General features: G+C 40.9%; 1 protein-coding gene across 1 annotated transcript in view; it reads right to left on the bottom strand.

Annotated features, from left to right (window-relative positions):
* LOC136872162 (cardioacceleratory peptide receptor) overlaps positions 1-24,416 on the bottom strand; it is a 485,817-nt gene that overhangs the window by 9,942 nt on the left and 451,459 nt on the right. The window lies entirely within an intron of this gene.

Raw genomic sequence — 24,416 nt, forward strand, 5'->3', positions numbered from 1 at the left:
AAGTATTACAATTGTAATAAGTTTGCAAACATGATTCATGACCATTTGTTTAAGGCAGGTCGTGCACCATGATGAAGCACCGACACTGAAACGATGTAATGGTATTTGACATGACAACGAGATGTGTACGAGATTCATGATAATTATTTGTGTGGGGCTGGTTACGCATCATATTGAAGATCCAACAATGAAACAATGTAAGGGTGTTACGTATGATAATGGTAAAGTTCCTTCGCGTACGAGATTTTTTTTTTTGCAATTGGCTTTATGTCGCGACGGCACAGATAGGTCTTATGGCGACGATGGGATAGGAATGGTCCAGGAGTGGGAAGGAAGCGGCCGTAGCTTTAATTAAGGTACATCCCCAGAATTTGCCTGGTGTGAAAATAGGAAACCACGGGAAGCCATATTCAGGGTTGCCGACAGTGGAGTTCGAACCCACTATCTCCCGAATTCAAGCTCACAGCACGGCCAACTCACCGGTTCATTAGTGGTTTAATGGATAAAAAACATTGTGAGGTAAAATTAGGTTGTTAACACAGGGGGAACTTTTCATTTGGTGCTGTTATAAGTTGGCTCGATGAAGAAACAACGGGCTAACTACGTTACTCCTCATTTACTTACTTACCTCATTTTCCTAGCGCGATTCATTGAAAAGACGACATACATATACACATACAGTACATACAGCTTCTTCGTCGTCTTCTTCTTTTGCTACCGCTTTTTCCCACACCTGTGGGGTCACGAGTGCGAAGTGCGTCGCACATGTTGATTTGGCCCTGTTTTACGGCCGAATGCCCTTCCTAACGCCAACCCTACATGGAGGGATGTAATCACTATTGCGTGTTTCTGTGATGGTTGGTAGTGTGGTATGTTGTCTCAATATGATGAGGAGAGTGTTGGGACAGACAAATACACCCAGCCCCGAGCCAGAAGAATTAATCAGAAGCGATTAAAATTGCCGACTTTGCCGGGAATCGAACCGGAGACCCTCTGAACCGAAGGTTCGTACGCTGACCATTCAGCCAACGAGTCGGACACATACATACATGCAGCATTCCTTCTAAATAGGTCAGAGAATTCATCCTGATATGTCTGTTGCAGTCATATTGTTTTGCCTGCCCTTTTCAGTAGTTTTATGAACAATTAATACCGGTAATATAGTTTATAATACTTCTTTATATACAACATTCTCTGTGCTTCGACAATTCGGCCTGTCTGAATCTAATCATATTCAAACGATCTTGCCCGAGATAATGCAACATACAATTGGCCGTGAATGAATACTGGGTTCGTGTGAGTAGACACCCACTTTTTGAAGAGTTTGTCCCGGCGCTTTATTACTGGTCATATAGAAGGCGAGTCGACTTGATACCTTCCCATCTGTGCGTACGTTGACTGTCTTCTCTTAGCAACATGTACGTTTTTAGGAACATTCTGCCATCTGTTGGTATATTCAGAAGCTGGGGAAGGTCAGAGAATCAAAGAGCGTCCAGCAGAGAATAGCATTCCTCCATCATCAGAGGAAGTGTATACTCTCTGGCTTCACAAGTAGTAATCTAACATGGCTGCCTGCAATGACGTTAATAAGGATGCAGATCACATATATCAGAATATTAATGAAAGTGTTAGTCGTTTAGCAACCAGCTATTGCGGGTCAGGGTAAGCCTTCGTCTGCAATTAATGGAGTGATCATTTTATGATTTCTCAAAGTTGGCTGAACGTACATACCTGCCAATGTCTCATGATTCACGAGCAGGTAATTTCGGATAGAATCAAACAGAAATGAAGCAAATCAGCCGAGTAGAATGGCCGGACGGATTTGCCAAAGCTGTTTTAGGAAATTCTTTTGATATATATAAATAAGTAAGTGCCAATCAAGAGTTTTCCCCCCTAAGCTCAAGTACCTTATACCATTGAAAAAACAGTTTCCCGTTGGGTTACAGAATGTTTATGCCTGCTTACGTACGCTGTTTTGTAAAGCAAAGCTAAGTCACTTGTGGACAATCCATGAAGATCCGTAGGGAATTGTCTAAACTTCCACTATTCTTAACCTTGGCACCAAATGGGTCATTTCTATGCTATGCTCGATCTCCTTGCTCCCAGGAATTAACCAGGAGCTCATTTCTGTTATAGACTGAGTGAACCTTTAAAATGTAGTACAATCGTTTTCAAACTTCTAACAAGGTATCGAACCAACGTACTTCTGAAAATGAAACGCCCCCTGATAGCCAGGCCACTATGAAGTTGTTAACTTGCTTCGATTTTTCGTATTTTCAACCTTGTATTCAATTTTCTCCCATGTGACTTGCTCAACTGCAGACTGTCCTTTAAAGCCTGTATTCACAACTTGGTCATCATCATCATCATCATATTTGTTGAAATGCTTGTTTGATTCCACCTAACTGAATTTCACTCCGCTAAATGGAGCCATTCAGTAAATGAACAGTGGGGTAGAAGAATAGTGGTGAAATATTACAATGACCATAAATTGTATGCGGTATTTAATTATACGTAATTTATTGTTACAATCTTTATTCAGCCGTGAATTTATATAATCAAAATGGCAATGTTGCAATTTTGCATAAGAACTCAATATTATGTATTAATGCTAGAAACTATTGTAAAGATTATCCTGCTCATTTTGTGCTCATTGCAGTAAAGTAAATTTTTTTTTACAGAATGAAATAATCGAATTAAAACACTGAGAGAATGTACTGAATAATACACGTTTCAATTATTTTAATTATGCACTGCTCTTGTTTTGATACTCTTCAAAATTATGTGAGATTGATAACATGTCCCCTTAAACTTTTTCTTTCTTCTCTGTGCTCCTTCGTCTTTGATTCATGAAGTATAATTGAAGCTAAGATTCAAGGAACTAATAAGTGTGATTATTTCATTATTATCGTAATCAAGACAATAAAGAGTATAATATAAAATACCGTTTTTGTTCTGTGTCAGGGTAGTAGACTTTTCATGTTTAGTTTTCATGTTTTAAATTCTATTGGAATTGTAACCTGACTCTATTTCGGATTAGAATGGTCACGCTTTTTGGAGAACGGAATATTTTTATTATTTCTTTAATAAAACTACCTCTCATAATAATAATAATAATAATAATAATAATAATAATAATAATAATAATAACAATAATAATAATAATAATAATATCCTAATCCAGGTTTTCTCGGATTCCCTACGTGTTTAGTTTCATTAAACAGGATTGCTACCCAAGCCTAGTGAAACGCTATTGATAATTTTAATTTCTTCACTTTAGGATCCTTCAATTCTCTTTTCAGCATTTTCCTCAGAATGCTGCAGGTTTCTAAAACCACTATCTTCTGCAGTTTGTGCTAGTGTTCCCGCCACTAATGGAACAACGACAATTCTATTATTATTATTATTATTATTATTATTGCTATTTGCTTTACGTCGCACCGACCCAGATATGTCTTATGGCGACGATGGGATAGGAAAGGCCTAGGAACTGGAAGAAAGCGACCGTGGCCTTCATTAAGGTACAGCCCCGGCATTTGACTGGTGGGAAAATGGGAAACCACGGAAAACCATCTTCAGAGCTGCCGACAGTGGGGCTCGAACCCACTATCTCCCGATTACTGGATACTGGCCGCACTTAAGTGACTGCAGCTATCGAGCTCGGTATTATTATTATTATTATTATTATTATTATTATTATTATTATTATTATTATTATTATTATTATTATTATTATTATTATTATTATTGCTGTGATCCTCCGTGCTCAGGCGGCCTCTCACCGCTGGGTTCCGTCACTCAATGTGAGATTTGTGCTGGACAGAGCGAAGGCGGGATAGATTTTTCTCCGAGTACTCCGGTTTTCCCTGTCATATTTCACTCCAGCAACACTCTCCAATATGATTTCATTTCATCTGTCAGTCATTAATCACTGGACCGATGATCTAGCTGTTAGTATCCTTTAAAAAACACGCATCAGCAGCATTAATCACTGCCCGAGAGGAGTGCGACAGGCTTCGGCAGCCGGCACAATTCATATCCTTGCCGCTACAGTAGACGGGGCGTCATCCAGTCCATACCTGACCCGGTCGGATGACTGGAAACAGACTGTGGATTTTCATTATTATTATTATTATTATTATTATTATTATTATTATTATTATTATTATTATTATTATTGTTATTACATTTGCTCACAGGAGTCTTATTTGGTGGATTGTTATAAGCACCATTACACGGATAAATAAAATCACCTACTTATATATAACAATAGGTTATTTTCTAAAACATCGTTGAACATTCGTTAAAGAAGTTTCGCATGGCTCTGTAGGTGATGAAAACAGATATCTGGACGTCACGAGTACTTCACGAAGGCAGTGTCACGAGTGAGATAGTGGATAAATGAAGCTTCTTTAATGACGGTTTCAGGTATTTACAGTCCTGTTACTCCACTAAGAAATGGTACAATGGTTACCATGGGCGCCCATATGACAGTTTCTAGGGGGGGGGGGGGGGCAGACGTGGGGTACGTAGTAATTTTAATATTTTGGAAGATAAATGGTGATTTGTATTCTGCGGTAGAATAACCCACGGTATCCGCTGCCTGTTGGTGGTGGACGGTACTATCGCTTTTACGTAATAATGACTTTTAAATCATTTTCTTGAAAGGAAAACACGTGACTACACTAGATTTTTGCCTTTCCCTGAGAGCTAGAGGGGAGTCGCGGCCCCACCTTGCCCCCGGGTATGGGCGCCCTTGATGGTTACTTACTTCACACGCCACTTGTCTTTTTTAAACAGTCCTACCACTTCAAATTTCTGGATTTCCTTTTCCTATATTGCCTCAGAGGAGTGCGACAGGCTTCGGCAGCCGGCACAATTCCTGTCCTCGCCGCTGGATGGGGATTTCATTCATTCCATTCCTGACCCAGTCAAATGACTGGAAATAGGTTGTGGATATTCACGTTGACTGAATATTTGAAGTACAGTACACTGCAAAATCGACCAAATAAACATGTTTTGCAGTGGGATCTCACAGACTGATATCTGGTCTGTTTTGTCATTAAATATTATTAATATTTTAGGTGTTGGTGCTGTTATTTTTATTGTGTTATTTGTAGTCCATACATCGAAATTTAAGTCTTCATACCACCCTATCTTAAGCCATTTCTTTGTATTTCATTGGAGGCTATTGGACTCTAGTCTCGTCACGTCTTATTTCTGGCCTTGCTTTTTCAGATCCAACAACAGTGATATCCAAAGAAAGCAAAGTGAATGCGTCCTGAATGCCTCGAGATGTGTTATCTGTCTGTATTTTCCGGTCGTACTTCACCCTATTGTCTTCTCCTCTACAAGTGGATTTGGTATCTGTTAATCTTGTGAACTGAACTCTTTATCTTACCTTTAATTTATCTTCTTCTTCTTCTTCTTATGAATACTCCTCTCTCTCAGTCACGGATGATCACCAGCTGGGGAGAGCGTATTCGTTTATTGTAATCTAAATTATTACATGGAGTTAATTTTGACAGTGCTACAAAATACCAAAGATATTCCAATCGTGAAATATTAACAATACTGTTTGAATTATATGTTACATATCCAATACATATTATACAATCTTAATTATATTGCATATGAATGGACGACGACAATGAATAGAATCCCCCTCTCTAAACCCCCATCTCCCCAGTCACGGATGGCCATCAACCGTGGGAGAGGGCACCTGCCCACTGCAATAATCGCAATCGCATGCAACTAGTGTTTTTAGTTTCAGGAAATACCGAGCATAGTCCTACATATGAATGAATGAAGACAACGAACAGACCCTGTGGGTGCGCAATGTGTGTAGGATTTATGGAATGAAAAGTCATGTCCCCATGGTTCGGATTTTACATAAAATCTGGTGCTCCGGCGTCTATGTTCATGATAAGAAAGCTACAAGCTTACTTCCGTTATCTTACGGAATGTTATTTCTTTCTTTCTATCTCAATCCGTTTACCCTCCAGGGTTGATTTCTGCCCTTCCTGACACCAACCATGTATGGAGGAGTGTGATCAGTAGTGCGTGTTTATGTGGTGGTTGACCGGGCGGTTAAGGGCACACACCTATGAGCTCGCATCCGGGAGATAGTGGGTTCGAACCCCACTGTCGGGAGGCCTGAATATGTTTTTCCGTGGTTTCCCATTTTCACACCTGGCAAATGCTGGGACTGTGCCTTAATTAATGCCACGGCCGATTCCTTCCAATTCCTAGGCCTTTCCTGTCCTATCATCGCCATAACACCCATGTGCGTCGGTGCGACGTAAAGCAAATAGCAAAAGAAAAAGTGGTTGGTAGTGTACTGTGCTACAAAATACCAAAGATATTCCAATGAATATGAAGAGGAGAGCGTTGGGACAAACACAAAGACCCAGTTACCGGGCCAGAAGAATTAATCAGGCGCGATTAAAATCCCCGACCCGGCTGGGAATCGAACCCGGTACCCTCTGAACCGAAGCCAAGGAGTCGTACAAGAAATTTATATGGAATTTTAATGTTTATGCGAGAATTTATTTGAAGATGTATTTGAGCACTTGCAAATCCCCCCGGACTGAGCCGGGATCAAACTCACCGTTTTGAGTTCAGAAGGCCAGTATTCTACCGCCTGAGCTACTCAGCCAGGCAATAAACTATGTATGTATGTATGCACGTACGTAACTATATGTTTATGTACTTGTATGAAATATTGAGGTAAGTGAGAGTCGACTGAAGCCGGCCCCGTGGTGTAGGGGTAGCGTGCCTGCCTCTCACCCGGAGGCCCCGGGTTCGATTCCCGGCCAGGTCAGGGATTTTTACCTGGACCTGAGGGCTGGTTCGAGGTCCACTCAGTCTACGTGATTAGAATTGAGGAGCTATCTGACGGTGAGATAGCGGCCCCGATCTAGAAAGTCAAGAATAACGGCCGAGAGGATTCGTCGTGCTGACCACACGACACCTCGTAATCTGCAGGCCTTCGGGCTGAGCAGCGGTCGCTTGGTAGGCCAAGGCCCTTCAAGGGCTGTAGTTCCATGGGGTTTGGTTTTTGGAGAGTCGACTGACATTGTTGCTGCCTTCTCACTGAAGCGGCAGCAGTTCAGATTTCGGCCAATGTGTGTAGGATTTATGAAATGAAAAGTCATCTCCCCATGGTTCGGATTCTACATAAAATCTGGTGCTCCCGGGTCTATGTTCACGATAAGAAAACTTTCTTTCTTTCTTTCTTTCTTTCTTTCTTTCTTAATCCGTTTACCCTCCAGGGTTGATTTCTCCCCTGGACTCAGTGAGGGATCCCACCTCTACCGCCTCAAGGGCAGTGTCCTGGAACGCGAGATTTTGGGTCGGGGAGAGGGGGACAAAACTAGGGAGAAGGACCAGTAACTCACCCAGGTGGTCTCACCTGCTATGCTGAACAGGAGCCTTGTGGTGGGATGGGAAGATTGGAAGGGATCGACAAGGAAGAAGGAAGGACGCGGTCGTGGCCTTAAGTCAGGTACCATCCCGGTATTTGCCTAGCTGAGCACGGAATCGACCCCCCACTCCCCCGCTCTACTCTGTTGACCTTCCGAGACTGCATTCCAGCCCTTGTACCACTTTTAAAAATTTCGTGGCAGAGCCGGGAATCGAGCCCGGGCCTCCGGGGATGGCAGCTAATCACACTAACTACTGCACCACAGTGGCGGACCTGAAATATTATCCAAGGGAAGTTAATGTCTCATGCTCAAAAATTTGTTTGAAATATTTTCGTTCTAACTCGATATGTAGTAAGATTTAGGACTTCGTGCGTCTGTTACTTGTGGGGTCACGTCAAATTTCTCCATGCAACCCGCACTGGCTGCGAAGTGGCCTTATCGCTACCACCACTTTATAAGTTATCTGTTTGAAGAAATATGTGCAGAAACGTACAAGAAACGGAAAATGGAAATATGCAGCGATCGTGGTTCCATTTTGTCATTAATCTAGTGCATATCACTTAGAATTCTGATCTAGTGACAAATATTAACAAGACTTTGGATACTTGCCAAATGGGTTAAACTGCTTTAATGATGGATTAGTGCCACGGTATCAGAAGGGTCGTATCCTTGCCAAGACGATCTTCAACACGTAAAGACTTGTATATTAATTATAAAGTATCTAGCTACGAGCAAAATACATAGAACAGAATGCGTATAGTTATAACAGGGGCCGTGATCCACCTATTCTGTAATTCTTCAAGACAGGACCTACTGCTTGTTTGTTCACATAGTAATAGGCAAAAATGTGAGTGTGTTATTGTTGAATTAGTCCGACTCGTTGGCTGAATGGTCAGCGTACTGGCCTTCGGTTCAGAGGGTCCCGGGTTCGATTCCCGGCTGGGTCGTGGATTTTAACCTTCATTGGTTAATTCCATTGGCCCGGGGGCTGGGTGTTTGTGCTGTCCCCAACATTCCTGAAACTCACACACCACACATAACACTATCCTCCACCACAATAACACGCAGTTACCTACACATGGCAGATGCCGCCTACCCTCATCGGAGGGTGTGACTTACAAGGGCTGCATTCGGCTAGAAATAGCGGTAGAGTGTCGGCCTCCGGATCCCAAGATAGCGGGTTCAAACCTGGCAGAGGTAGTCGGATTTTTGAAGGGCGGAAAAAAGTCCATTCGACACTCCATGTCGTACGATGTCGGCATGTAAAAGATCTCTGGTGACACATTTGGTGTTTAGCCGACAAAATTAATTAAATCTCAGCCATGGACGCCCAAGAGAGTTTCGGTTTACTCGGTCTGCCACCTAGTGGGGGTCTAGAATAAAACGGAACGTCGAAATTGACAAGCAGACAGCCAGATGGCGTCAAATTGAAATGTCTGCACACGGTAGCTGAGGCCATACGATTATTATTATTATTATTATTATTATTATTATTATTATTATTATTATTATTATTATTATTATTATTATTATTAATTTCAAATCTTCCTGCATGAAATGTCTAAACATCTGTGTATACGGTGGCGGCTCGTGACAAAATTTTCAGGGGGTTCACAACAAATTGTGTGTTCAGTTTCAGATCAGTACAAAATAACTTTCTTAAATCATTTCACTATAAGTTCTTTGTACGGTTGCTTCTCTACCAATAATTTGGTAGAACCCCTATAACCGATGATGCATTTTTCCGAGACTAATCAGTGAATGTAGAACAAAACTAAAATTACGATTGCCGGGCTGAATGACTCAGACGGATTTCTGACCACAAGTTGGCAGGTTCAATACTCAGCTCGGTAAAAGTAAAATTCACAGCAACTTCGCTACAATGCTGTATTGTAGCTAATATTAAAAGATGCGAACACTATTCTTGGATTTACCTAGCACAAAGTTCACGAAGTATGACAACAAGCACAAAAATAGTGCGTGCAATGACTACATTAATTAAATTAATTAATTAATTGAAATAGAAACGATTCTCCACCCACAATGCAAAGCAAACTTCTTCCCGTGATTACGAACTATGATCAGAATTACCTACTAGCGAAATCTTCCGGCGATGTAATGCAATAGTAACTTCTGGGAGCTGTGGCCAACAGTAATAGGGGAGGTGGCGGACCTTTATGGTCAACTGTAATACTATCACTTGTTTGAGGGTAGTTAGTAGAATGAAAGGTATATACCTTACCGTGCTCCTCGCTTATGGAGATATCTGTGCATAAAACATGACATCATCTCCATGCGCATGCGTGTAGTCTTCAGGCTTGTAGCAAAATCTCCAGTGTGCTCCCTGCATTGTCAGTCGAAACGAACAGCTGCCAGTGTAACGGACCTTCGATATAAGTCGAATACTTTCGATCGATTGACGAAATCAGGTAGAAACAAAGGAAACAATTTTGAATTATTCATGAACGCGTGAATATCCATTAGAACTGGGTGTTCACGTGCTCATGTGCTTCTGAGAGCTTACCGCCACTGTGTGTATATCAGAGGTGCTCACGCTGAGCATTTCGTCCTGCCGGTGCCCAGCACTGTAAGCAGGCAGGCGAAGTGCGTATGCTATTCAAGCACAGTGACGTCGTGGCTACGTCACAGATCGTGAAGGTTGGGCGAAGTTCCCTCAGTCACTTTCGATCACTGCGACAATACCCGAGTTTGAAATGGAGGCAGAAAATAATGAAAGAAAGAGGGCAGAAATCTACGTCAGTTTCAATTTACGTTGTAAGAAATAAGTTATTTATGTTCATTGCGGTTTGTGTGTTTTGACCGAATACAATAAAGAGGCATACAAGCACAAGTATTTTTGTAATGTACGTAAAGAATTGTCCGCCTCTGTGGTGTAGTGGTTAGTGTGATTAGCTGCCACCCCGGGAGGCCCGGGTTCGATTCCCGGCTCTGCCACGAAATTTGTAAAGGGGTACGATGGCTGGAACGGGGTCCTCTCAGCCTTGGGAGGTCAACTGAGTAGAGGGGGGTTCAATTCCCTCCTCAGCCATCCTGGAAGTGGCTTCCCGTGGTTTCCCATTTCTCCTCCAGGCAAATGCCGGGGTGCTACCTAACTTAAGGCCACGGCCACTTCCTTCCCTCTTCCTTGTCTATCCCTGCCAGTCTTCCCATCCCCCTACAAGGCCCCTATTCAGCTTAGCAGGTGAGGCCGCCTGGGCGAGGTACTGGTCATCCTCCCCAGTTGTATCCCAGACCCAGTGTTTCACGCTCCAGGGCACTGCCCTTGAGGCGGTAGAGGTGGAATCCCTCGCTGAGTCCGCGGGAAAAATCGACCCTACAGGGCAAGCAGATTAAGAAGAAGAAGACGTAATGAATTACTATTTTCACTATAAGAGGTTAAGAGGTGCTTTACAAGCATTTCTAATATAATACGGAGTTAAGGTGGATAAGCTGTGGCTTGAGGTTGCTTGGATTTAAATTATCTGATAAACTCACCAACAATCCAATGATGCGAATAAAATCAATTAGGTTATTTATTTGAATGCATACTGTACATCTATTTGGTGGATACATTTACATTGTTGTTGTACTTTAATCTTGGATAATAAATATCTATCTTCCCAATCGTGATGAAACTCCTTGCCATTTGGAGGCTAGCTATTATCATCGGGCCGGGCGAGTTGGGCGTGCGGTTAGGGGCGCGCAGCTGTGAGCTCGCATCCGGGAGATAGTGGGTTCGAATTCCACTGTCGGCATACCTAAAGATGGTTTTCCGTGGTTTCCCATTTTCACACCAGGCAAATGCTAGGGCTGTACCTTCCTTAAGGCCACGGCCGATTCCTTCTTATTCCTAGGCCTTTCCTGTCCAATCGTCGTCATAAGACCTACCTGTGTCGGTGCGACGTAAAGCAAGTAGAAAAAAATCACTGGACACATGATAAGTTTTTAAATACTATTTTCTAAGTCAGTGAACAGGGAAATTCAAACAACACTACAACATTGTGCAAAACAACCAGTAAACTTGTTGAATTATGTAAATATATCACTTTTTGCTGAATGAATAACAGTAATTTACTTTTTAACAAATGGAAGTACTGTCATTCCCACCCAAGGAATTGTAAATCTTAGCTTGCACGCTTAAAACCTGTACCTTAGTAAATTGTAACACAAAAATTATAACGTGTTAATTTTCTTTGCATGTATAAATATAAGAAAATAAAACTGGCTTTTTATATTGAGCGCAGTACAAAACAAATCGGAATATTTTGAAAAGGTCGCTTTTCTTGCGATTATAGCGGTTTTCATCTTAAATACTGTACCCCATTCAGCATTTACGTGAGTAGTGGAGGAGAGTTTCGTAATGGCAATCGAACATCAGTGTTCCCTTCCCTGCGAATTGCGTTCGCTCTCTCGCTTCACTGTGACGTATGCTTGTTACGTAAACTGCCCGTATTTACGTCACGCCAGCCCGGCTACACTGGGCTAGCCTCAACGGGAACCCAGCTGAACACCTCCGGTCTATGTTTGTCCAACCCTTGTCCCGTTTCCCTACGGGGTCGGGTATGAGGTGAGATGAATTTGTCGTGGCGGTTTTTTATGACCGGATGCCCTTCCTGACGTCAACCTCATCAGAGGAGTTAATGAGAGATGAAATGAATGACGTGATATATGATAGTAGGGAGAGGGTGAAACCCGGTGCCGGCACATAGCCTACTCCTGTCGAATAGCACCAAGGGGTCTGCTCAAGGCTTAACGTCCCCATCCGACGGACGAATCACCATCAACAGCGTCATATGCCCTCACTCCATATGAGCACTGCGGAGAGGTTTGGAATTTAATCCAGGCTTTTGGCACGCAATCTAGTGATTAGAAATTGTATACCACCACCTCCCCTACCCTGCCGGCCAACATTCTGATGGTGAAAATTTTTTCGACCAACGGGACTCGAACCGGCTAACCTCGGTGTTAGACCGTTTTTAGACTTCAGCGCCTTAACGATCATGGCCACCAGGCGGGCTACCTCCGGTCTATATAAAATCAAATGTTTGTTCGTTATATACATTTGCACGCCTCCACAGATCAGTAACAACATTTTCAGTAAGGTTCATGCGGCACTCGGACGGGCCGTAGAGATGGTTATATCGTCAAAGATTTAATCAAGTAAAATTGGTCTTTGAACCAAGATTAAGGCCTCTCCGTCTATTTAAAGTTGTCCCTCAAGTGTCTATGCTGTTACCTGTGTAAAATTCATTGAACTATCAGATACTGTAGTACTTCTACCGTTTGGGACTAGATGTCCCTAGTATCGATTTTGGATTGCTTCCTGACGTTCCAGCACATTATTAAAGTTAGTATTTAGAAGTTGGGCAGCCTATCTGCTGTCATTTGTTACTTTTAATCATTCACAAGTTATCAATACTGTAATCAATTTTATCCGCCTATCAAATTAAACGATATAATATGGATATCCAATCAATTTAGGCCTATCAAAATGCTGCTTTCTAATCAAAAGCCATGCAACTGAAATCTTCTGGAAATATCGGCTGAAACTCTATTTATGAGCGAAGTTTTTCAGCAAAGGTGCTTTGTAGTGATTGACTTGTGTGTGTATCATCCATCGAAGGTCTGAGGAGGCCTCCTCTGGGAGAGGAGGCGGGGAACAACATGAAAAGAATTTAGTTTAGCAGATATGGCAGAAGCTTTCCTTTTTAACTGAAAAGCTTGTGCGTGAAGCTCGGGAAGATTTTTAGGATTTCTATTAGCACGTAACTGCTAGATCGCCCGTCTATTTTCTTAAAATTATTTAGGGCTTTCGTTTCCGAACCGTAAATTCATTTAGATAGTCCTGAAGACTTGAACATTCCCCGAGGGTAAAGTGTAAAATGTAAGGAAGAACGAGTGGATACCCTCGTCACGTCACTTAATTTTGATTTTGGGTGATTAAGTTTTCTAACCATCCTAATTTTACTCCTTTCGGCTTGTTCCATTTCTTCTTCACTTAATCAATCGTAGCATGGCCTTTGTATCATCGGGCAGTAAAGCCCACTGAGGGGCCTTTTGTGTAATTTAATTCGGAGTGCGTTTTCGCCTCCCGTTTTCACAGTACTCTTGTAAATTAAATTGAATATTTTAATTTTAGTATGTCTTAGCCTCTGCATTTTAAGATCGTGTGCCTGAGTAAGTGGTCCATTAGTAATTTTGAATTTCGGGAGTGCCGATGTTTCTGCCTCCAATCTCATGCAATTTTTGGCTTTTCGATTGTAAAATCTCGGTTTCCCTTCTCTCTCCTCTTGAGTCCGACCAGCGGGGGCCTTCTTCCCCTGTTGATTGGGGGATCTTCTGATCCTCCGGGTTTTGGTTCTCATAAAGTTGAGGGTAACCGAGTAACAGCCTAGTCAAGTAGGAAGTTTTATTGGGTAGTAAGTTTCTATGAGGTCAATCAATTATAAATTACGAAGTCAACAACCCCAACTACGGGCATCCTGTAAAATAATTGTAAATTGAATTCAAGGGTTCGAGACCCGACTAAGGTTAAAATTATAATGGAAGCCTAGAGCTCCTTTTGTGTCTAATAACCAAACTATGTAAAGATTCGCTTCTCCAAAGCTAGTGTTGATATACTAGACCTACGGGTCGTGGTGTTTTTGAACTTAGGATGAGAGTTCGCCTCCCTAAGAACTTGTAAAAATTCAACGAGGTTTAGAGCTCCCTAAATATTGTGACATTTCAGAGCTTACTAGCTTCAAGGGGTAATCTGTCCACATTATTGTACATTTATCGAGAGTATCAGCTCTAATTCAAATTGTGGATACTTACTGTTTTTGTTCACTGTTCTTTTTGCTAGAAAATATAGAAAATAAATGTCTCATTAGTTTTTTAAATAAATATAACTTTTGATCTGTGTTTGTTCACCCCCTAACCGCTTCTTTCCCTTCTCTGCTCTGCGGCTAATAATGGTAATAGTAATAATGTGTGTTATACGGGTAGAAGGTTATATATGTTGACGCTATTTTCGATGTAAAAGCTCTTAAGGAATAGACTTGGTGGGACTTACAACAACAAGGAATATGGTCGAACCTCAGACAGAGGTAGAGGACTGCTCTTTCATAGGAATTTCTTATCATGTGATAGGCAACGTGCTGTGTACACGCTCGAGAGAACAATTTTATCAGTGTCACAGGCCTTAGTGATGTATTCGTCATTATGGACGCTACAAAACGGAACAGCAACGGTAGCAATGGAGCGGAACATAGACCCATTATTTTAGATTCTCTTTTATCTACAGGTATAACGATGCGAATATTTAAAATAAAGGAAAAAGAAAAGACCAGTTAATTTCGACACTAGTGAAACTAACAAAACGAGACATGTATCTATTCTAAGGTTAACGGGAACCTGGTTACTTCCCTTGGGATATTCAATGTATTCCAATTGTGCCGGCGCTAAAAGCATCCGGCTGTAAAGGCGCTACCAAGTCCTCAGCTCACAGCTGGGTGCTCTGTCGATCAACTACTGTATTTACACGGGATGATACCGCTGAGAAAAGGTAATCCTGTTAGCTGGTTAAATTTGTATTAAGGCAAATAATATTTCTTTCTTTATTTCACACGGCCTCGACATTTTTTACAGTATATAAATGCAAAATACCATTCACTCACTCGTCATGTTAACTCACGAATCACCGAACTGATGAGAATGATATTTGGCATAGAGGTTCGTCTTAGTTTATAATTAACAGATAAGACACATTTATGGAAACTTAATCTTTAAGGGATAAAAATAAGGGGGTTAAACAGTTAAAACCGTTGCCTACGTTATAATACAAGGCCTGGAAATAGAGCCCGTAAAACGCTATGAAGTGGTTACACTGAAGTTCAATGCCGGGCCGCTAGGATAGCTTTCTTGCCCCCTGTCTACCAGGCTCGCGCCTTTAAACGTGTTCATTAACTGAGTTGGTTTTGAATGTATTATGTATTTGTGTGATGTTAAGCATTCGCAGTTCCAGTCATGGTTTATTTACGAGAAATTAAAGGTAGTGGAATTTCGTTTCACAAGTTTCCAGTGAATGTTTAATGTTCGAAACATTATATAGAGGAATTATTACGCATGAGATACGGCTTCAAGCTGATCGAAGTAGGCCTCTGTTCCTAAGTTTTGATCCGAGTTACGTCATAAGAATCGGGCGATCCCAAAATTTGTCACTGGACTTTTTTTTAAACTATGCTACTGTGACCGGCAATCATTTGAGAGGCATCTCCAAACTCAGAAATCTTAAATTAGTAAACCAACGAGGAAAATGATTTGCCCAACAAATTTCACGAAAATGAATGTAGCAAGAGCTAAAAATATTGTATTTTCCCCTGAAACAATCTCTGGTTTGAAAAGTATGGAGGTGGTTTTGTCCCGAGAGCGTAAAATACTGTTTAAAATAAGCCATTTGTTTTATGGAGCATTTTATTAAATTGTTCAATGCGCATAACGTCTGCAACACCTCACATGGGACATATTCAGGAACGAAAACAAACGAACATCTTTTAACCGGGCGAGTTGGTCGTACGGTTAGGGGCGCGCGGCTGTGAGCTTGCATCCGGGAGATAGTGGGTTCGAATCCCACTGTCGGCGGCCCTGAAGATGGTTTTCCGTGGTTACCCATTTTGATACCAGGCAAATGCTGGGGCTGTACCTTAAGTAAGGCCACGGCCGCTTCCTTCCAACTCCTAGGCCTTTCCTATCCCATCGTCGCCATAATACCTCTCTGTGTCGGTGCGATGTAAAGTCACTAGCAAGAAAAAAAGCATCTTTTAGTACTGAAGATGAACTCCTCAGTTGGTTAATTAATTATTTCCTGTCATATATTAAAAAACTTAAAATGCATTCAGAGAAAGTAAAAAAGAATCATGAGAGAAATGTTATCAGGCATAGATCTTGACTACCCAGTCCACTGTGGCCTGCGCAAAATACCTCATAAGTATGCATTTTCATTATGCATTGACGAGGAACGTAACGAGCTATGACATCAATTTCTTCTTCAGCTACCTAAGACGCCAAGCGGAATACAACGACATTATGGTTCGTGTGGCAAGAGAAAAAACAGACTATAAAGGCTGAATTTTTTTTTTTTGCTAGTTGCTTTACGTCGCACCGACACAGATAGGTCTTATGGCGACGATGGGACAGGGAAGGGCTAGGAGTGGGAAGGAAGCGGCCGTGGCCTTAATTAAGGTTCATCCCCAGCATTTGCCTGGTGTGAAAATGGGAAACCACGGAAAAGGCTGTTTAGAACATATCTGTTCTCCAGCTACTCTAAGTCCAACATTGTGTCTTATTCGTTTTCAAGATCGAGGAGCCCTCAGATACCGAAAATCATCGTCTGTAGCACTTCTGCAGTGAACAATGGAATTCCGCTACGCAGTACTTGTCTCGAAGAGAGTTACTAAAAGGTGTACGTTTATTTTTTCGAAAGACATGTTCAAAAGTGAAATTAGGTGTGGAAAATGTAGAGGCGATGAGCCAGTCAAGTAGAAGAGAGAAAGTTTTGAAACTTGATAAGAAGCTCCTCAGAAGGGAAGTTTTGAAACTTCAATGACATATCCAAGCCAACGTAGCACCGCTCTATAAATAAAGTACTGTCAATACTCGCAAAAACATTCAGTTCTTTTTAATTAGAATATACTTTACTTATTGACATATACGGCCATGCGAATACAAGGGGGCAAGAACGCGATCCTAGCGGCTGAATGGTGAAGTAGGAAGCAACCCGTTTCCACGAGTGCATTTCAAGGCCTTGTATTATAGCGTAGGCAGCGGTTAAAACAATGAAACCGCAGGCTGCTATAATAGTTCATTTTTATGCCAATTGGTAGCGTTAATAGGTCACGGGATTTATAATAGTTCATTTTTATGCCGCTAGGTGGCGTTCAAATCTCTTACTGTGGCATGCTTTCTCTTTAGGCAGGCTGACCATATTTTGAGACGGAACAATTGATAGGGTTGTGGTTTCTTGCTATGTGGTGACTATACGAGAAGATGGAACTTATGTTGCCTCCTCGCTTTTTTACTTAAATTACGGCATAGACCAGCATAGCCCACAGGTTAGAGTAAGTGTAGCAAACGACGTGTCTTCAAACTGGTGTAGATCTAAGGATTCCTATAATAGCAAGGCCGAGTACAGGGCTGAGATGTCGAGGCATAATAGGTATGTTCGGCATAACTTATGAGCTATTGGTAGACAGATACGTTGTATGAATTTGTTGTGATCTTACAGGTTAATACGCGCTGAGCTATTTCTCTAATGATCTATCACAATAAACAGGTCATCAGTATTAGTAGTAAAGTGTCGGTCTCTTGACTCCAAGATTCCGGGTTTAAACCTAGCAGAGGTAGTCGGATTTTTGAAAAGCGGAAGAAAAACGTCAGTTCGATTCTCCATGTCGTCCCATGTCGGTATGTAAATGATCATTGGTGACATACTTGTTGCTTACCCGACAAATTTAATTAAAAATAAGCCATAGATCGTTGATATTATTATTATTATTATTATTATTATTATTATTATTATTATTATTATTATTATTATTATTATTATTGTACCGGGCGGTACACCTCCACGCCGCTAATTCAGACTTTGCGCCAGTTGAAACTCCCCTACTGGAGGAAGTCTGAACCTTATCTAATGTGTTAATTTTCTAGTTTCTCAGAAGATGTCACTACTTGGAAATTTTGAAGTTTCTGAACTGGGTCGTTTTCGATGTATTTTTGTTTTGCTTGTAGTAAGAAGTGTGAACATTCTCTTCCAGAGGACACTACTGAAGAACTACAATGGTGCACCCTAGTGCGAAGTGAAAGAACTGTTTTTTGGAGAAATTTTTATTTCAAAAGTTTGTTCCTTGTTAAATTTCTTTCCGTTATTGTTTAAGTTGGCCTATAACCCTTTCTTTCCCCTTGTTTTGAATTTAGCCAATCCCGAATTTCTTTAATTAATTTATGACCAATCCGGTGTATCTTCTCCAACGGGGATATGTTGCCTAACCCTAGCCAATAAAGTTTTTGTGGGAGGGTGTTCTCATTCCTGAAACGCCTCGAACTTTCCGCGAGAGTATATAAACTGCTGATTTTCGGGTCTCCGCGCCACTTCAGTAACATCTTTCAGTGTGTAAAGTACGTAGCAGGGGGCGGGAAGCGCCTCTTTCTTCGGGCAGCAGTTCATCCACAAGGTAATGGCTTTTTAATAACTTATTTTCTTGCTAGCTCAGCAGTTTAACTCTCGGGACAGGTCCGAAGCCTTTTCCATGTAACTTTCCTTTAAAAATGTAAAGACACTCGGTGTCAGTTCTTTCTGTTTTAACTAACTATTGGGATAGAGAGTGCTTAACCCTCTCGAGCTCCCACTCATATTGCATTGAGGTGAACTTATTTTCACAACCTTTCTTCCTTAACGTAATGTAAATTGTTTCCTTCTAAAAGTCACCTCTTTAGTATGGGATTAGCCCTTGCATTAACGGCCTAGTGCCAAGCAGGTTTTAAACAAATGTATTAGGAGTGCAGATCGCCTCCTCTCAAATTGGTATTTTAGAGGCCATGTAATTAACCTTTTCTCACTTAATAGGCCTCGGTAGGTTGGGTATTTTACCCCTGTGTTTATGTCCTTAGAGGACAGCTTGAAGGTGGAATTTGGTGTGGCCTTTGATAGGCCAGAACGTTGAGAGCTGGTTGCTCTTTTCAAATAAAAATTGTGTTTTCTGCGCGCCTCGAGGAGGCTTTACTGTATAATTGGGAGCAAGTGCTCCTGGGCATGATTGGGGTCTTCTGCCCCTTTGTTGAACACACAATTCTTGAGCAATTAGCCCAATTTTACGATATACAGCTCTCGGAGCCCAAATCCTGTAACTCTGTAATTGTACATTATCGAATAGTGGCTTTGCTACTCTGTACCTGCCATTCTTGTTATTTTCTTGATTTTGAAAAGAAAATATAACCTTGTTAAATTTTATCTTAACTTTAATTTCGTATTTTGAGGCCCGTTCACCCCCGTACCTTCTTTCTCCTCTGCTGTTCCACAGATACTTCGGAACAATGATTATTATTATTATTATTATTATTATTATTATTATTATTATTATTATTATTGTACCGGGTGGTACACCTCTACGCCGCACATTCGAATTTTCCGCCTTAAAGTACTCCTCTGCAGGAGAAACAGTGAACTTAAAACTGGATCTACTTAAACCTTTCCTCTGAAGATGTCACTGTGTGAATTTCGACGGGTTTTTGTTTACTGTTTATCAAGAAGTTTGGACATTCTCTCATAGATGTCACTGCCTAAAAACTGTGACCATGCAGCCTGGTGCGAAGTGAAGGAACTTTCTTGAAGAAATTTTGTAGGCTACTCGTAAGTTTTTGTCCTTACTAAATTTCGTTCTCTCATTGGTGGGTTGGCAATATTAATCTTTCTTTCCGCCAGTTTTGAACTTAGCCAATCCAGAATTTCTGTAATTAATTTTTGGCCAATCGTGTCTTTCTTCTTCGATTTTGATGTGTAACTTTAAGCTACCCAATAAAAGCCTGTGGGTGTGTCTTAATTATTCATGAAAGGTCTCGAACCTTCCCCGAGGGTATAAAACTGCTGATTTTCTTGCCTCTCGGCCACTTCATCAACATCTAACCTAGTGTATGGACGTGTAGCAGGAGGCGGGAAGCGCCTATTCCATCAGGCAGCAGTTCTTCAGTAAGGTAATGGCCGCTTAACATCTTTATTTCTTGCTAGTTCAGCAGTTTAACCCGCGGGAAAGGTCCGAAACTTTTACAATGTAACCTACCTTTCTAAAAATGTAAATTTGTGCCGGCTTATGTAAAAACTTCATACATCTGTAACTGTAAATCGGGGATAGAGAGTGCTTTACCTTCTCGAGCTCCCCTTCATTTTGATTTGAGGTGACTACGTTTTGGGTAACTGATTTTCTACTCTTCCTTAATGTGTTAAATTTATTCATTATAGGAGTCGCCTCCATAGTCTGGGAATAGCCCCTGTTTTGTCGGCCTAGTGCCTCTCAGGTTTTAAAAATGTGTATTTAGGAGTGCAAGTACACGCCTCCATTCATTTCTGCATTTTGGGCCATTTACTTAACCTGTTCTTTTTCTGCTCAGGCCCAGTAGGCTGGGTACAAGAAACCCCCGTTTCATTTTGGTGTAAGTTGTGCCTTGATGGCAATTTAGTGTAAAGTCTGGTATTGCCTTTCATAGGCTTGAAAAACTGAGAGCGGGTCAGCTCTTTTAAGTATTGGAAATGTGCCTCTAGGAGGCTTGACTTTGCTAGGTGGGAGCAAGTGCTCCATGTTATTAGGGGATTTTTGCCCTTTGTAAAATTATGCTCCTCTGTAAGGTGGGATGTTCAAAAGTTGTAAAACTAGGGACTTGTTCCCAAAGTGTATTAAAAATTGAAATCTTGGATTTGTCTAAGCTGGATACTATTGTTATCTCAACTAGTTAGAAGTTGTTAAGTTTGGTTGCTACTTGTTGCTTCTTTTAAAAGAGAGAAAAAATATAACCTTGTTACAGTTTTAAATTAACTTTAATTTTGTAGTAGATCCATTTACCCCGGCACGTTCTTTCAGCTCTGCTGATCCACCAAACCACGGTAACAATTATTATTATTATTATTGTTACGGAGTTTTCCGTGGTAGTTAGAGGTGAAGGAAGGTGCGGGGGGTGAACGGGTCTCAGGCTACGAAATTAAAGTGAATTTAAAATTTAACAAGGTTATATTTTCTTAGCAAAAAACAAGAAATAACAATAATGGCAGGTACAGAGTAGCAAAACCACTAATCGAGAATGTACAATTACAGGATTTGGGCTCCGAGAGCCAGACACACAATTCTTGAGCAATTAGCCCAACTTTACGATATACAGAATTCAACAAAGGGGCAGAAGACCCCAATCAAGCCCAGGAGCACTTGCTTCCAATTACATCATAAAGCCTCCTCGAGGCGCGCAGAAACAAATTTCAAAAGAGCGATCTGCTCTCAAAGATTAAGCCTATCAAAGGCCACACCAAACTCCACCTTCAAGTTGTCCTCTAAGGACATATACACAGGGGTAACATACCCAACCTACTGAGGTCTATTAAGTGAGAAAAAGGTTAAGTACATGACCTCTAAAATAACAATTTGAGAGGAGGCGATCTGCACTCCTAATACATTTGTTTAAAACCTAATCTGGCTCTAGGCCGCTAATGCAAGGGCTAATCCCATACTACGGAGGTGACTTTAGAAAAGTACAATTTACATTACGTTAAGGAAGAAACGGTTGGAAAATAAGTTCACCTCAATGCAATATGAGAGGGAGCTCGAGAGGGTTAAGCACTCTCTATCCCAATATGAAGCTTAAAAGATAGAATAAATACAAAGATTCTTTTACATTTTAGGGAAAGTTACATGGGGGAAAAGCTTCGGACCCGCCCCGAGAGTTAAATTGCTGAGCTAGCAAGAAAAGAAGTTATTACTCGGCCATTACCTTGCTGTTGAACGGCTGCCCGAAGGAAGAGGCGCTTCCCGCCCCCTGCTATGTACTTTACACACAGAAAGATATTACTGAAGTGGCCCCGAGACCCGAAAATCAGCAGTTTATATACTCTCGCGGAAAGTTCGAGGCGTTTTTGGAATGAGAACACCCTCCCACAAGGATTTTATTGGTTCACCAAGAAACCCCCTACACAATACGAAGAAGAAACATATTATTGGTGGAAAATTAATTCGAGAAATTCGGGATTGGCTAAATTCAAAACAAGGGGAAAGAAAGGGTTAATATTGCCAACTTAAACAATGACTGAAAGAAATTTAGCAAAGAACAAACTTTTGAAATTAAATTTTCTCCAAAAAAAAAAAAAAAAAAGTTCTTTCACTTCGCACTAGGGTGCACCGTTGTAGTTCTTCAGTAGTGTCCTCTAGAAGAGAATGTTCACGCTTCTTACTACAAGCAAAACAAAAATACATCGAAAACAACACAGTTCAGAAACTTCAAAATTTCCAAGTAGTGGCATCTTCAGGGTAACTTGAAAATTAAGACATAAGACAAAGTTCAGACTTCTTCCAGTAGGGGAGTTTCAACTGGCGCAAAGTTTAAATAAGCAGCGTGGAGGTGTACCGCCCGGTACAATTATTATTATTATTATTATTATTATTATTATTATTATTATTATGATTATTATTATTATTATTATCGGTATATGTTTAACTGGTGGCATGCTTTACAACGGATTGAATCTTACACTGACAGGTAAAGTCTTTCAGTAAAAGTCCTACGTGTAACATTAATATTATAGGACTACATTGTAAAACATCACGTATTTTGGTGAGTTATGTGTAAACAAAACTTCAGATCAATAATTTACTCCAACACTGACTTCACTGCAACATCAGTATCAGGCTGCCTATACAACAGCCTTCTCTTGTATTTTAATCTTACCGGAGAATCAACATACTGTATTTTCCTCATCCTTGGCTTTGACAATATTAAAGTGATCGAGGTATGTGTGATGCTAGTAATGCCATTCCTTTTGCAGCCAGTCCCTGTTATGAATGGTGTGAAAATGTCACTCATAGGGTCTGTTGGTGCATGCATTTCAGTGGGCTTGGCAGACTGATATGTAATAGCAACTTCTGGCTAGGTGAGGAAAGCAATGGGAAACTACCTCTCTCTTTATTTCCCTAGTATGCCTCTTCACTGACGCCTAGGCTCTCTATGACAGCTGTTGGCGGAACTGTGGAGGATCAAACCAGCCTTAGGGCTGAATACCCAACATACATTTTCCGATTTACGCGATCATGTAAATGTTATTAATAACAGTAGGCCTATATTATCCTCATTGCATTTCTTATTTTATAAGCAAAATATTTTTCTGACAATTCTTTAATGGCCTGAAGCCATACTAACTTTAATCCATTTTATGGTGTACCGATGATGTAATATTATTTTCAGCTAACCTGTAAAAACATTTGACGAATTGATAGGGTCTGCTAACTATTACGGATTATTCTGACTGATGGAAATAGTTACCGTCTTATTGCTGATGTATCATTGTTATTGGCACAAACTTACATTGAGAGGGAACGACTGCCGGACTTTTAGTTACATTATTATTATTATTATTATTATTATTATTATTATTATTATTATTATTATTATTATTATTATTATTATTATTATTATTATTATTATACAGTATATATATATATAATTCGCTGGGGCCATCAAGGACCACGTTAAGTCTTGTTGCATTTGACACTGAACTTGGCCTTCTTTAGAGCCCAAATTTCCCTCATTCTTTGTGAGTGGGCCTGCTTACGCTCCTCTGTCCAAGGGGCACCGTGTCTTCTCTTCGGCTGCTCGTCTCGGTTTAGCCCGTTCGTCAATATTTTCTTGCGGAAGACATCTCTGTTAAGGGCGTCTTCAGCTGAGATATGTAGCATTTGCAGGTCTTCTTTGATATTTCTAAACCAGGGAATTGTGGTTTTGGGGTTTGAATCAAAAAAGTGAAATATTTCTTTAGTTAACTTTCTTCCGTACATTCTTTTCAGATGACCGTAACATCGTGCCCGTCTTTTTCTGATTGTGTCGGTAATTTTCTCTATTTTGCTGTAGACTTCCTTGTTGGATCTCTTTTGATGGATTCCATTTCTGTACTTTGATCCCAAGATTCCTCTCACAATTTTGCGTTCTCTTTTCTCCAGTTCTTCAAGGAGTCCTTTGTTGGCATTTAGAGACAGGGTTTCGGCTGCATATAGAACTACTGGCTTCAGAACTGTTTCATAGTGACGTATCTTGGTGTTTTGGGAAAGGCATTTTTTGTTGTAGATTGTGCGGGATGTTTGGTAGGCTATTTCCAGTTTGCGTACTCGCTCCTGAAGTGCTTCTTTGTCCAGTCCATTTTTCATGATGATCTCACCCAGGTATTTGGATTTGTCTACTCGGGTGATGTCCCCGTATTTTGTATGG

Source organism: Anabrus simplex, chromosome 4 (genome assembly GCF_040414725.1).
Source record: "Anabrus simplex isolate iqAnaSimp1 chromosome 4, ASM4041472v1, whole genome shotgun sequence".
NCBI classification, from domain to species: Eukaryota; Metazoa; Arthropoda; class Insecta; order Orthoptera; family Tettigoniidae; genus Anabrus; species Anabrus simplex.